Source organism: Heptranchias perlo, chromosome X (genome assembly GCF_035084215.1).
Source record: "Heptranchias perlo isolate sHepPer1 chromosome X, sHepPer1.hap1, whole genome shotgun sequence".
Classification (NCBI taxonomy): Eukaryota; Metazoa; Chordata; class Chondrichthyes; order Hexanchiformes; family Hexanchidae; genus Heptranchias; species Heptranchias perlo.
This window is the reverse complement of record NC_090370.1, coordinates 22,981,708-22,995,499: the sequence shown is the minus strand read 5'-3', so window position 1 is coordinate 22,995,499 and position 13,792 is coordinate 22,981,708. Positions and strand designations below refer to the sequence as shown.

General features: G+C 46.0%; 1 non-coding gene across 1 annotated transcript; it reads left to right on the top strand.

The window, feature by feature from the left end:
- The first annotated feature begins 8,737 nt into the window (after positions 1–8,737).
- On the top strand, positions 8,738–8,826 carry trnar-ucg (transfer RNA arginine (anticodon UCG)). Its single transcript is given in 2 exon segments — positions 8,738–8,774; positions 8,791–8,826. It is a non-coding gene; the product is annotated as a tRNA-Arg (tRNA).
- Positions 8,827–13,792: the final 4,966 nt, after the last annotated feature.

The window sequence follows — 13,792 nt, the reverse complement described above, 5'->3', positions numbered from 1 at the left end:
ATGACAGGATAAATAGAAACAAATATCTCATCTCCCCGCCTCTTCCAGCTGCTTAATAACTTAATGCTCAAGAGATGTTGTCACTGCCGAAGACCCATTATCCCGAGTCACACTGTCCCTCCAATCCTGCACACGTTGCTTCGCTTTTCAACTGTCCATCACCCCCGTGCTCGCTCACCTACATTGGTTCCCAGTTCGCCAATGTCTCGACGTTAAAATCCTCATCCTTGTGTTCACATCCCTCCGTGGCCTCGCCTCTCCCTATTGATGAAACCACCCCCAGCCCTACAACCCTCCGAGATCATGGTGTTCCTCAAATTATGGCCCCTTTTGCACTCCTGATTTTAATGGCTCCACCATTGGCGGTCTTGCCTTCAGCTGCCTGGCCCTGATTCTCTGGAATACCCGACTTAAACCCCTTCGCCTCTCTCTCCTCCTTTATGACGCTCATTGCAACCGACCTTTTTTTCACTCAGTTTTATTTCACCTTTTCGAATATCTCCTTTTGTGGATCTGTGTCAAATGTTATCGGATTACGCTCCTGTGAAGCGCCTTGGGACAGTTTATTGTGTTAAAGGCCCGATATAAATGTAAGTTGTTGTTAATTGTAAGGTCTCCCACCATTTAAAGAAGTAAGGATATGACAGTAAGCTTGGTAACTCCGAAGCGTCTGTTGCTGCACCCGATTCACCGTTTCCATCAACAGCCCAGATGCACGCTCTCGAGAGGATGTGTCTGGTGAGACTGAGTGTAAATCACAGGGTGAAGCACCGAGCACCAGTGAGCAGGAGGAGCTGGAAATAATCATGGTAATTACTATTACACAAACTTTGAACAGCCTATACGTTAAAGAATGACCCAATATAAAACCAATCGCCAGTCCCCGAGTCGATGTACTCGTGTCGTGATTTGCACACGGTTCTGACTCACTTGGTACCAGACGCGCTCCCGTCAACAGTAAAGAGTTGGAGCCGGATCCAGAAGAGTGAAATCAGGACCGACCTCTGCGGAGTACCCAGAGTTTGGGTGGCCGAGTAAGAGCAGCAGCCAGAGCGGTTTCTAAACCAGCCGCTGATGCCGGAGTGAAGCGAGTCCCATTCCGAGCCGTGTCTGCCAGCCGCCTGCCGGGCCTCGTCGCACGGAAGGGGATCGATACACGACTAACTCCCACACACAGATTTCAGTCAGGAAGGCTGTCTCCAGTATTGGCTCAGGTGGTCGAGCGATCTAAAACGCGGTGTTTAGTTCACGATTTCTTCTGTAGATGTGGGTTTAAATTGCACTTAGAACATTGTCATTTTTATTCACTTACGGAGTTATTTCTGTGCATTCGGCTGGAGGTCCTTTTTCCTGCCCAGTGAGATTTGCCCCTTCAAGAAAATCAACCCGTCCTCCATCCACGGCAGACTTTGACGTCCATCGGTTTATGATAAAACCGAGCTTTAAACTAAAATATACAATACAAAAACACACGGCGGGTCATTCAATATCGCGGAGAGAAGAGGCAATTTTAATTTCGGCTCTACTGATTTCAACATTAAATAAACGAACGGTATGTAAACAGCAAAGGAAGTGACAGAACTGGGAAAAGTGACCTTGCTAACTCACCCTCCGGCCCACAAAATCTACTCAATAACTGCTCTTCGCCCATTTTTTCACGAACCTCTGCTTCCTTTCGTCAGTCTGAGGCTGTGATGGACTCGGGGAACAAAAAGGTCCGCTCGGCCATTTGGCCCTTTGCTCCCCGCACAAGCACAGTCTTTCCAACAAACCCGGATGTCCCAATGCGTTCCTCCCTCCAGCAGGCTGTGATCAATAAATAAAAATTGTTGAACGTCTGTGTGAAAGTCCATATTCTAATCTTTGTGAGAATGTGCACTATTAATGAATCCACGGAAATCTTCAGCACATTTCTCAACATCTCCCGCTATCTCGCAAAGAATCACAAGCTGACGGATTTATTCAGACTCAGCCCGTAGATGGAGATTTAAATGGGAGAGTCTCAAATGCCAGACGAGCATTTGGTTCAAATGCCAGACGAGCCCCCTCTGTGTCACAATTTTAATCAAAAATCACCAATTGGTTTCTCACATCCTGTCAGCGTTCCCGATGGCAGAATTGACTTACATTCAGAGCATGTTTGAGAACCAAAGGACAGAATGCAAAGTGTTCATCGACGCAACATACAAGCAGAAAAGAAAATGTCTCAAAAAGGTGTGTGGACGGAATCTGAATTTGAATTGATCCCAATTCAGGCAATCTCATGGGTGCTTCATGCTAAAAGTTTCCGGAATGGCTGGGAAACGAAACCTACTGAATCGCAAAGAAAGCGAGATTTCCACCACTTAACCCTCAATTTCTAAACGGCAGCACGTTACATATATCGCTTTGGAAAACTGTCTGAAAGAATTTACAGTCTGCCAGATCGCCTGTGATAACCGTTTGCATTCTGATGCATAACCGTATAGAAATGGCTGAATGGTTAAGGCTTTCGGCTAATAATTTAATCGACTTTTCCGAGGCATGTTCATATCTTCCTTGCATCGGAAGTGTTTGGGTTCAAGCGAAATAATCGTCTTTCAAACTCTCGGAAAGATTCTCCGCAACGCGGGCACTTTCAGTTGGAAATCTAATGTTCTCTTGCAGGATTTCAAAATACATGAAGGAATTGTTCCCAGCTCCATCTTAAATTCTGCTAATTCGCAAAAGTTGACAATTGCACTCTTTTTTCCTATACTTTAATCTCCCTGTCTCAGTCTCTTGAATCTTTGTATTTTCTTCTGGTGGACTTCTCAGGCTTCCTTGAACGGCCAATGCTGATCGAACCTGCAAAACCAACAGAGAAGGGTAAAGAAAGAAAGACTGAGACGGTCGGAAAAGCAAAAGTGCATCCCAGCTGATGAATTCGGAGCTAATGTATCCACATTTATCTCTCTTCCCCCTCACAGTGAAAAGTTAGCAATTTTATTTTACTTATGGTTCAGTGTATAACCTGCGGATGACGAGACAGATGACAATGTAGCTTTCGAGGAGTAAATTCTGCAAAGCTTTAATTGATAATATAAGTCGGTCATTCAAAACGAATGTGGTAAAGCTCGTCCAATATTGGTGACTTGAAATAGTTAGTGCTCAACTTGACATTGCTGGACATCGGAATAAAACACGAGATTGGATGAACAGAAGAGATTGAAAGGCTGGCTGGTCGGCTGTGGGTGGCTGCGAATTGTATACTGGCTGCACGGCCTTGTTCGTGGCGGCAGTTTGGTCTTGGGGTATAATTATCGCTTACGGCGGTTTTAATGATTGTTTGGGCGAGAGGTCCCGGGTTTAAATCCTAATCCAGCACGGCTGTTTCGCAACTTACGGTGAATATTCACTCATTTGCTTCGCACATTTTTTCAGCGATACAGAAGGCAGAATTGACTGAATTCCAAAGCAAGTTTCAGCTCCAGAGGACAAAATACCAAGGTTTCGTCAACACAACACACGTGGAGAAAAGAAAATGTCCCAAGATGGTGTGCAGATTGAAGCTGATTGTGAATTTATCCCAATTCACGCTATGTCATGAATGCAGAATGAAAATGCTCCTGCATTGGGCGGTAATCAAACCTCTGCTTCCTGTGTGACAGGTAGGAATTTGACCACGAAAACACCAATGGCCGAACGGCAGTTGGCTGCATGTTTCCACTTGGAAACCTGTCAGAAAGAACATGCAATCTCACAGGCCCAAAATGACGGAGTTTGGTGGCAATAAATCGTACGCCGTGTTCATGGTGCAATCGGTTAGCGCCCAGTACTTAAATAACAGTATTAGGCTCCAGTAAACGCCGAGGTTGTGCATTCGACCCTCACGTGGAGCAGTTGAACCTTTTGCTTCTGAACACTTCCACCCGAGTTGAAGACACAGCTGGTCTGTTCCATGAAGCATCTCCTTCTTCGTGTTCTCATGTGGGCACTTCTGGTCCTCTGGCCGGCCGTATTGCAATAGCAGGTGTGACCTTATTTGTTCATCGGCGGGAGAGGGGGCGATTGGCGACAGCATGAAATGGCAAAGGAGGCGGCACGAGATCTTTAAATCTAAAGAACCGAACACACAATTCTTCTTTTCGTGAAACAGACATTCTTCTGTTTGAAGTGTTGTGTCGGAAAATTCGGAAGTTTAATGTGTTACCCGGTGTCACTGAGTAACGGGTGGAATTATTCCGCTTTCAGTTGTTGATCCTCTCACAGGGCGAGAGACCTTTTCCAGCTCCCGTGTGGGACAGGTTTAGCTTTTGAGGCACTGGGAAAAGTGTTTTTTTTCATTGGTGCTCACGAATGACAAGACATTTGGCACAAACAAGAAGAATTGTAAACTCACGAGTTACCTCTCCATGTTTCTCACATCAGGTTCAAAACAAACAAGGATTTTCCTCAAGACATGACTGAGAATTTTATAAAACGGAACCTCACTCTTGTTCGACGCCCATGGAGATAATTTAGACACCTACCATGAATCTTTATGATGGAGACGCATAAAACTGTAAGCCTGGGTAGCTCAGTCGGTAAAGCATTCGACTTTTAAGCAAAGTAGTGATCTGAGGATCCAGGATGCAAGTCCCTTTTCAGGCTGTTAAGTTTAAAACAGTTGGGAAGTTCTGCTTTTCCAGCGGAGGAACAATTGCGGGAGAGACGATGCCTGCGATGTGTGTCAATATGTTGACTTTTGGTGAGCATTTACAGAAAAGGACTTTGTTCTTCTCTGATCACCATTTTTACCAGAAACATTCGGACTGCAGATGATCAGTTGGAAAGTCCACTGATTGCCCGTTCACACCACCCGTCCCTTGTTTGTACAGAGATTGCTTCGTGTTTGAACTGCTTCAAAGTGATTCTCTTCCATATTTACCTGGAAATGATTGGATTGGTGCATTTATCTGTAGCGTGTCAATTGGATGGTGAACACTGAGTTTAGATGGGCGGATCTGATTTCTTTGCTCGAAAAAATTAAATACTTTTTAACCCCCACCCACTCCTTGCAGACACTTCCAGCATCATCTACGTGGGCGGCAGAATGCAGAGACATTCAGCGCTCCAAATCAATCCGCGCCGCCTATTACCGAAACTCGGGAACAATGTTAACCATTTCAGCCTCTCAGATGCCGATGTCGCCAATTTCATCTTGTGCAGCAAGAACCCCTGGTGATTTTACAGTCACCGAAGTTCGCTTCACTTTCCCCAAAGTTTGCTCTCAGAGAGAACAACGAAAAATGAAGGAAAAGTGAGCGTTTCTTCTTTGTTGTCGAAGCAAAATCGCTGCTTTCATTCCTTCCACCGTTGATCTTCCTGCGGGTTATGAACCTTCTGCACTCCGCTATTTTTATCACATGACCAGAAAGTGAAACAAGTTCAATGTGAAAGTGGGAGCGACAAACTGGATCAAGCGGATAGGCGGGGAGGGATATTGCTGATCAAACAGCCAAGGAACGAGGAGCGGCTCAGCTGTTTCAAAAGAACAAAATAAATTGGATCAGGAGTCGGCCTTCCGGCCCCTCGAGCCTGTTTCGCCATTCATGGCTGATCTTCGACCTCGACTCTATTTTCCCGCCCGATCCCCATATTCCCACACGGCACTTCAAACAGAAGAATGCCTGTTTCACTAAAAGAAGAATTGTGCGTTCGTTTTTTTAGATTTTCAGATCTCGTCTCGCCTCCTTTCCCATTTCATGCTGTCGCCAATCGCCCCTCTCTTCCGCCTATTCACAACTAAACTCACAGCTGCTTTGTAATCCGGCCGGCCAGAGGAACCAAAGTGCCCACCTGAGAACACGAAGAAGGAGATGCCGAATGGAACAGACCTGCTGGACCTTGAAGTCCGGTGGAAATATTCAGATGCAAAAGGTTCAACTGCTCCACGTGAGACTCGAACTCATAACCTCAGCATTTTTAGAACCGAATTACTGTTACTTAAGTACCACACGCTCACCGATTGCACCACTGGAACCGCATAGTTGCTGAATTCTCATCAAACAGCCTCAATTTCGACTTGTAAGATTGTATGTTCTTTCAGACAGGTTTCCAAGAGGCCACATGCAGCCAACTGCCGCTTGGGAATTGATGTTTTCGTGGTCTCATTCTTGCCTGCCACACAGAAAGCTGGGGTTTGATTACCGCCCAATTTCAGGAGCATTTTCATTCTGCATTCATGACATCGCGTGAAATGGGATAAATTCATATTCAGCTTCAATCTTCACAACATCATGAGACATTTTCTTTTTTCCAGGTGTGTTGTATCCACTTAACCTCGGCTTCTGCAAGGAAAGAATGAGACGATTGGAACATTCTTCTATAGAAGGTAATTGATGCTAACTCACTTGTAAATGTTAAATCTGATATTAATAGATTTCTGTGAACCAATGTTATTGCGGGATATGAGGCTAAGACGGATATATAGAGCTCGGTCACAGCTCCACGATGACTGGTGGAACCGGTTCGACGGGCTAAATGCCGCTGCCACTTGCTCCTCCTGATATGCGCCACTTTCACCTGCAAGAAAGCGGGACCTGTGTCTGTGTGATGGCTGATAGCTGCCAGTGTGTGTGACCTGTGAGTTGTTGGTGGGCGGCTTGCAACAGTGATAACGTGTAAGGGTGAGAGGAAGTCTCTGGTTTGAAGAGTTGAGTACTGATGGAAAGAGTTTGTTGGTATCTGGGTGATGGGGATGTCGTGCGTGGTGCAATTGGTAGGTGACATCATTTGAGAGTTGACCTCACTCACCTTGACCACTAATGTCAAAGCATTGAACTTCCTCCTGCACTGCATCGAAGTCCATGCTACTGTGCGCCTGGCAATGACTTCGTCCCCCGCTGCCTTTTGGATATATGTCTGGAGGGCCTCTTGCCCACCCCCACCGCCCAACCTCTGCAAATATGGGATGTCCCTCCTTCTGCCCACCTCTTGCAACAAGGTCTCTCAGCATCAGCAGAGAAGCTTGTTGCATGCACTCTCCAGGCTTGGTACCAACTGAGATCGACAAATTGGTGAGGACTGGCGTGCAGATTGGAGGATGTGGGATTTAGTTGTGTACATCCTTTATTCAATGTTTTAACATAACTCATCAGCGTGTGAACAGAAGGATGGAACCTGCATCTGTGTTTTACCTGTGTGATGTCTCATCTCAGTTCAGACTCCGTGCAGACAGTAGACTGTTATTTTCAGCAAATAACAGGTACCAGCGACCTTTGACAGATTTCGAAGAAACATCCTCCCTTTAAGAGATTGAGCTCCCCTGGTGGTGGAAAGCGCATATTGCATTGATCCCACGTGCAAGGCCCGGAATGGAACGCTGAATGCAGGTGAGTCTTCGGGACAGTCGAATCTTGCGTCCTGCCTGCGCCAGGTCATTGTGCGCGGGGAAACAGGGCGTCACGCTACCTGCGCCGAAATAAGGCCTTTATCCAATTTTCCCCGAAAATTTCCTGCATACGCCAGTCGACACGATTCCAATATGGTACCTGTCACATTGGGCAACAGGAAAATGGATTGCATTTAGATAGCGCCCTTCACCACCTCAGACGTCCCAAAGCGCTTTACAGACAATAAAACACATTTTGAAGTGTAATCACTGCTGTCATGCAGGAAACGAGGCACCCAATTTGCGCCCAGCATGATCCCAAACACAGCGATGTGATAATGAGCAGATAATGTGTTCTCGTGATGTGGCTGAAGGGATAAAGATTGAACAGATCTCCGGGGAGAACTAATCACCTTTAAAGACGGAGACAAGGTGATTGTATCAGTTCGAGTTTTGACCTTTGTAATGTTTTTCTTTCCTTATTTTTATCTTCTTCAGATTCCAACTGATCAGAAAACTGACAACGGAACTCTCACAGAATTTTCGATAAATCTGTCACTCAAAATAAACAATGTTATAAATAAAGAAATAAACCGGATTGAGACGGTTCACTTCACTTCACTGAAACGTCGAATTCCTATTAAACCGGCGCGGCGGAATCACAACAGCTCATCGCTGATCTGCACCTCAACTCCATTTAGCGAAATTGAAACTGGAAAACTCATGTTTCGAGACGAATTTACTAATTTCCTGAAAATGAAGATCACGAAACTCGCAAAACATTCGCTCCGCTGATTAAACACACAACAAGGGAATTTGTCGAATATCAAGCAAGAAACCCGCGATTGTATTTTTACACGGATAGAATACCGTGCTCAATATGAACACGAACACTGAGCGCCAGGTCTGGATCTGACCCGTTTACCCCGTGGTGCGGGACCCCGTCCGCTCTTATATTTGCCAAAAAAAGAAAATCAGAAAATAATAATCTCACCCAGCAGAATTGGGGATTGTTCGTATTTTACAGGACAGGATGAGGCCACTCGGCCCGTCGGGCTTGGATAGTAAATTCTGTTCACATTCTCCGCTCGATGTTGTTCTCCGTGCACATTTTCAGTTTACCGATTTGTCTTTTATTTTATTTCCCCTCTCTCTATTTTGCAGACTGAGTGCGGAAGTGATTCGCTTTGGAGGCAAAACATTTTGATCAAAGATTTGTTTATTCTGATTGTAGGTTTCTTGGAGACCCAGTGGAAGTTCAGTTGTCGTATCCTGATAATTCGGAAACAGCAGAGCCAACTTGCTGCGAGAGAAAACAACAAATGGACAACAGAGAAAGAAGCAAGTAGTGTCTTCACCACACCTGCCCCGGTTTAAGATCTTTTGCTGAACCGCTGTAACAGCGGCCGCGTGGCCTAATGGATAAGGCGTCTGACTTCGATGTTGATCGTGAAGTTATCAGAAGATTGCAGGTTCGATTCCTGCCGCGGTCGTTTTTACACTTGTTCCAATGTGCGCCGCAACTGTTTCGCACCGGACCGTTTCTTGCAGGAACTGACCTGATGGAACGGAAATCCGTAAATCCCTTTGCTTGCAGAAGTTGACTCGACATTTTCAATATTGTCGATCTGGGTGCACGGGCAGGACAAAGTGTAAAAGTGACTTTATTTCTGCTGTTTGGATTCAGAAATGGTCGGCTGATCCATTGTGCTCTGTATGTATTTGCCCGAACCCCATCCGTGTCGTTATTGTATTGAACTTGTGTTGCGGCCCTCCGTAAGTTTTGTGCAATCAAAATGGGCTTGAATGCTATTATTATCAATCCGACACCGGAGCTTTAAGGCTGTGTCCCGAGATTGTTTATATTTTGTTTAAATATAGACGGATAATTGGAATTTTTCACCTGCTGTAATGGGATAAAGGTCGAGTCGAGAGGACGGATCGGAGAGAGATCTTTCTGTCCTTCCTTGCTGCCTCTGGGGTTTACAGCGAATGAAAGATTAACGGGAACAGCAAATGATAAGGGAGGTGGAACATAAAGGGTTAACATTAACCATCGGGAAGAAATCTAATTTAAAAACTTTTTAACAATCTTGAACCTGTCCAGTTATGAGATTTACACCAAGTCTGTACATTTTTTCTGTTAAATTTAATTCCTCCACCCGTTCTTCATCAAGAAAAATTAAATCTGGAGGGAGCTCCCGTCCAGATTTGAGCCCAGGATCTGTCTCATTGTTAACAGTCTCCCGTTTTGAACTCGAATCCCACCCATGGCTCGGTTCCCAGTAACTGCTGCCGAGATTGAAGGACTTCGGTCCCTCCTGCATCTCCTGCATTTTACCATCTCCCGATTATTCGATCAGTATTTGGGAACATGGGAGAAAGCCTGGGTTTAAATCCCGAACATTTAAATCCCCAACAATCTGCCTGTTGATCCCATTCCACGGTGCCTTAAGTTAACAATAACCGCGGGAGCGCAATTGGAATCCAGTCCGCAGTTTGTTTCCTTCTCCGTTCCTGTTCTCTCTCGGTTTCTGCAAAAGACGATGCACTGTTCTGATCAGCCCTGTGACAGACAGACAGACAAGAATCCGTCACTGAAACCCCGAGACACAGGGAATGCTGTTCATTCTGTTCCAGGGACACTTCATTCAGTCGGTCGAAACCTTCCAATTCCCATTCCCACAAAGGGCGGAGCCAAGCGGAGGAGGGACGTGTTTTTCAATGATCGGACAGTGGATGCCATCGAAGTGTGAGTGCCGATGGGTGACTGAGGAATGCCGTGAGGGCTTTGGTTTCAATCCCTTGAACTTGGACCCTTCAGTTCGCGAGTCAGGAATGTTGGACAAGAGAGCGGGAGAATTCGCTGCGCTTCTATTAACATCCACCGACATGGCCTCATTTAACTTGGATAAGTGGACAGAGCGAAGGCTTTTGGTACCCGCAGTAGAACAAGGTCCAACTTTAAGACAGACGAGAATTATTTCACGATCATTGCAGTCCTGCAATTGCTGGGACCTCGAGCCACAATGATGCATTCACGGCGTGCGGCATTATCGAACGGTGAATGTTGCAGCAAGAGAGATACGGGTCGGGGGAGAATCACAGGGAGCGGAGAGACACAAATCGCACTGATGCACGGGGGCCGGAGGTCTGATTCCCCCATTTATCACACTGGCCCGCTCTCACGGCCCTCAGTCCCCACCCATCGTTTACCCTGGCTTCCTCCGATAATCCAGACTCGCCCCCCGCCCCTTACCTCTGACACAGTGGCTTCTCCCCCACAGACGGTGAATGCGCTCACCCCCAACCTCCCACACAGACGATCCAGACTCCACCCTCCCCTCTGCCAGAGATCGGCTGTCTTTCTCCACCCCTTCCCCACCTTCGGGCCGATGCCATGTTGGAGTCCAGAGTCTGAGTTGAGAACGCGCAGGGCCTCTCCCTCCTCGGAGTATATGACTGTAGGACCATCGCTGTCTTGTCTGTGGGACAGGGTCCACCCAGTGCGGGTGATGGAAGAGTCTGGGACATCAGCTGAAAGCGATGATTCTGTGAGTATGGCAGCGTTCGGTTTGTGGTTTATGAGGCTCCGGGACAACTCTGCCACAAGTCCCCAAATATTAGAGTGGTGGAGTTTGGCGAAAGGCACTGTTAGGGATTTGAACCCAACACTCCTTTGTTTGCAAGGCAGGTGCTTTAACCACCGAGCCACGGCGCCCACATAAGTTGAATTATTTTCTAACGTTATGGTATTGATACATTTTCCAAGCTATTTTGTTGCGCCTTCTCCCTCAATATGTCTGCGCAACAACATCTATCTTTTGATCATCGGTCTCTGAATGGTAAACAATGGGCATCAGTCATGTTCTTCTCTTCCTTATCCCCTGTCAGTACATCTTATATCTGGCTCTATTCATTCATGTTGTATTCCCACACTCTCTCCAGACTATCTGGTCTTATCCTATTACATTTATCATCTCTTCCCACAAAATGTTGGTGAGTAATGTCTGTGATACACCAGGCCCTGACCTCCTCCTGTGGGTGACCTCCGACAAATACTGCACAATAGTTTAATGTGTGTGTGTTTTACATTCGGAAATGTTTATGAGCGCTCGTCCACCTGGTGCGTCTGGTCTCACACAAACGGCAATGTTGCTTCAGAGCATTTAAATTTTAGAAAGACTTACTTGATGAGGCAAGTTGTCCCTCTCCATTTCAACAAAATAGAAACAATCCAGGGATACAGACTGAAAACACCGGTGTCGGATTGGTATTAGTAGCTTTCAAGCCCATTTTGATTGTACAAAACTTACGTTGCGCCGCAACAAAAGTTCAATACAATAACAGCACGGATGGTATTCGGACCCAAACCGACAGAGCACATTTCTGAATCCAAACAGTAGAAATAAAGTCACTTTTGCACTGTGTCCTGCCCGTGCACCCAGATCGACAATGTTGAAAATGTGGAGTCAATTTCTGAAAGCAAAGCAATTTACGGATTTCCGTTCAATCCGACTGTTCGAGACGGTCGGGTGCAAAACGGCTTGGGCACACGTCGGACACATTTGCACCCAACAAATCAAATGACCGTGAGAGGACTCGAACCTGCAATCGTTTGATGACCACGCGATTAATACCGAAGTCAAACGCCTTATCCATTAGGCCACGCGGCCGACAATAAATTGCTTCACCAAATGACCTTAAACCCTGGGTGGTTAAGACTCTGCTTGTATCATTCTCTTCGTCCACATTGCTGATGTTGTTCATTTATTGTTTTCTCTCTTGCAGAATGAGGGCAAATACAACAAAAGACAAATCGGTAAACTAAAAATAAGCAAGGAGAACAACACCGAGCGGAGAATGTGAACAGAATTTACTATCCAAGCAAGACGGGCCGAGTGGCCTCATCCTGTCCTGTAAAATACGAACAATCTCCAATTCTGCTGGGTGAGATATATTATTTACTGATTTTCTTTTTTTGGTAAATATAAACTCGGACGGGGTCCCGCACCACGGGGTAAACGGGTCAGATCCAGACCTGGCGCTCAGTGTTAATGTTAATATCGAGCACGGTATTCTATCCGTGTAATAATAAACTCGCGGGTTTCTTGCGAGATATTCAACACATCCCTTGCTGTGTGTTTAATCAGGGCAGGGAATATTTTGCTGGTTTCGTGATATTCATTTTTCAGGAAATTAGTAAACTCGTCTCGAAACATGAGTTTTCCAGTTTCTATTTCGCTAAATGGAGTTGAGGTGCAGATCAGCGATGAGCTGCTGTGACTGCGCCGCGCCGGTTAAACCGGAATTCGACGTTTCAGTGAAGTGAAGTGAACCGTCTCAATCCGGTTATTTCTTTATTTCTAACATTATTTATTTTGAGTGACAGATTTATCGAAAATTCATTGAGAGTTCAGTTGTCAGTTTTCTGATCAGTTGGAATCTGAAGAAGATAAAAATGAGGAAAGAAAAACATTACAAAGGTCCAAACTCGAACTGATACAATCACCTTGTCTTCACCTTTAAGGATAATTCGTTCTCCCTGCTACCCTGATCAATATCTATCGCTCCAGTAACATCACTATAACACATTATCTGGTCATTGTCACATCGCTGTGTTTGGGATCTTGCTGTGTGCAAATTGGCTGCCTCGTTTCCGACATATCAGCAGTGACTGCACTCCAAAGAGTGGTTCGTTGTCTGTAAAGCGCTTTGGAACGTCCGAGTTGGTGAAGAGCGCAATATAAATGGAATCTTTCTTCCTGTGGCCCCATGTGCCAGGTACCTTATCCGAATCCTGTCGACTGGCGCACACAGGAAACATTGGGGGAAAAATTGGATCAGTGCCGTTTTGGGGCGCCGGGAGCGTGATGCGCTGTTCCTCCGCGCCCAATGAGCCTTGGGCACGCAGGACGCAAGATCCTGCTGGCTCTAAAACGCACCTGCATTCAGTGTTCCATTCCGGGCCTTGCACGTGGAATCATTGCAATTCACACTTTCCACCGCCCGGGGGAGCTCAATCTCTTAAAGGGAGGATGTTTCTTGGAAATCGCTGAAAGGCAGCTGGTACCTGTTATTTGCTTAAAATGACAGTCCACTGTAAAAACGGAGTCTGAACGGAGATCAGACATTGCACATGTAAAACACAGATGCAGGTTCCATCCCTATGTTTGCACACTGATGAGTTATGTTAAAACATTGTATAAAAGATATACACTGCTCAATCCCACATCCTCCAATCTGCACGCCAGACCTCACCAACATGCCGATCTGAATTGGTACCAGATCTGGAGGTTCCATGCACCAAGGTTCTCTGCTGATGCTGAGAGACTGTGGTGCAGGAGTTGAACAGAAGGAGGAGCATGCTATATCCGCAGGGGTGGGTGCGGGAAAGAGGTCCTCCAGACATTTATCCAATAGGCAGTGGGAGCAGCGGGGGATGTAGTCAATGCCAGG